General features: G+C 43.2%; 1 protein-coding gene across 1 annotated transcript in view; it reads right to left on the reverse strand.

Moving 5' to 3' along the window:
* Nucleotides 1-2,036, reverse strand: part of PEX7 (peroxisomal biogenesis factor 7) — a 130,398-nt gene that overhangs the window by 126,885 nt on the left and 1,477 nt on the right. The gene's annotated exons all lie outside the window — the stretch shown is intronic.

Raw genomic sequence — 2,036 nt, forward strand, 5'->3', positions numbered from 1 at the left:
CTATGCATCAGAGAAATGGACAATGATTAGAAATGACAGGAGAATTGATGTCTTTGAGCTGTATTGCTGGAGAAGAACACTGGGCAGCTAGGAGAACAAACAGATCCATCCTAGAGAGGGTGAGATCAGGCTGCACCTTGAAGGCAAGGATTCTAAAACTCCATCTGACATACATTGGACATGCTGCAGTTCTTGGAAAGGGACGTCGTGCTTGGGAGGGTGGAGAAACATCATAAGAGAGGAAGACCCTCAATGAGATGGATTGATTCAGTGACTGAGGTAATGGGGGTAGATGTATCAGAGATGATGAGATTGGCACAGGATAGAGCAGGGTTTAGGGATGTTGTACATAGGGTCACTATGAGTCACAGGCAACTCAATGGCACATAACAACAACAACTCTGTGGCTGGCATCCCTTGGTGGTACAAACTGGTTAATGCACTGAGCTGCTAATCAAGCAGTTCAAATCCACCTAAAGGTGTCTTGGAAGAAAGAATTGGCATGCTTCCTCCAATAAACCAATCACTGAAAAATCCAAATAAAAATGAATAAATCAGATGGGTGAAGACATTGGTTAGGTATAATTAGTTACAGTAATATGTCCCATAGCAACCCAAGAGACCTCAACCTTCCTCTATATTATGTTGTCTTCATCATCTCTTATGTAACTGAAACAATTGCTAAGATATGAATTTTTAAAATTCAAAATCAAAGAATGCATCCCTGAGTTTCCACTCAGCCCACAGAGATGAGTAACTTAAATTGTTAACAATCTCCTGCTAAACAGTATATTCTTCCAGGAGTAACCAAAGGTCAGCATTTCACAAATTTCATGAGGGAAAACCTCCCACGCTACCCAGGAGCATCCTTTTCACAAAAGACAGTAGGTCTCCGCTGCACTAGTCAGAAATGTCATACAGATTCACTCTGCTACCCCTGGAGATGACACTGAGAAGAATGGGAATCTCAGAACACCTAACTGTACTCATGTGAAACCTATACATAAGGCCAAGCAGCTGTTGTCAGAACAGTGCAAGGGAACAGTATGCTAAGCAAATCATTCAAGAAGCTAGACTATATGAAGAATATGGTATCAAACTCATCAACAACCTGCTCTATGCAGATGGCTTACTGGCTTAATGTGAGGAGGACTTGAAGCTCTTACTGCAGAAGATCAAATACTACATTACATCTCAATACCAAGAAAATGAAAATTCTCTTTACAGGGCTGAGAGGCTACATCTTAATAGAGAAAAGATTAAAACTGTCAACCATTTCATGTTACTTGGACCCACAACTAACACCCGTGGTATCAGCATGAGGAGATCAGGGGATGTGTTGCAATGAGGAAGTATGCAGCCAAGGACCAAATTACAGAGGACCAATGATGTCAGCGTAAAGACTAAGGTGCATCTGATTCTGCCCATGGTCTTTTCAATCACTTGCTATACATTTGAGAGCTGGACAACGAATAAAGACAACAGAACAATTGATTCCTTTGAGCTCTGATGTTAGCAAAGAGTACTGAATGTTCCGTGGACTGCCAAAACACAGACAGAGAATCCTTGGAGAAGGTGCAGGCTTCATCTCACATACTCTGGGCATGTTGCTCGGTGTGCAGTTAATCTTTCAATTGTTTTAGCCTCTGAATCTTAACTCTGCTTGTTGACGGACTAGAGTATGTGAACAGGGCATGTTAGTCTATCCACAAGAGGACTGACCAGTCTACCCAGTAAGTTGAGTGCCTCCCATAGGAGATTATACCTTCCCCCCTAGAGAAGCAGCAGCAAGAGAATGCAGACATTCTTACAGCAGCAGTGGCCACAGTCAAAGCAGAGAACCAGAGAGAATGGACATGAGGCAGAGCTGACTGCCACCTCCAACTCCATCCCACCCCAGCCTCCACGGACAGAATCAGAACTATGCTAAGAGCCTTTCACCAAGTTTGTTGGACAATTTGGGGTAGGGGGAAGAGCCAATATTGGCAGGACTGAGAACTCTGTAGCACTGATCTGAAGCTATGAGGTTCAAGGCT

Source organism: Elephantulus edwardii, unplaced genomic scaffold (assembly GCF_000299155.1).
Source record: "Elephantulus edwardii isolate Elephantulus edwardi_28Jun2011 unplaced genomic scaffold, EleEdw1.0 scaffold00039, whole genome shotgun sequence".
Taxonomy (NCBI): Eukaryota; Metazoa; Chordata; class Mammalia; order Macroscelidea; family Macroscelididae; genus Elephantulus; species Elephantulus edwardii.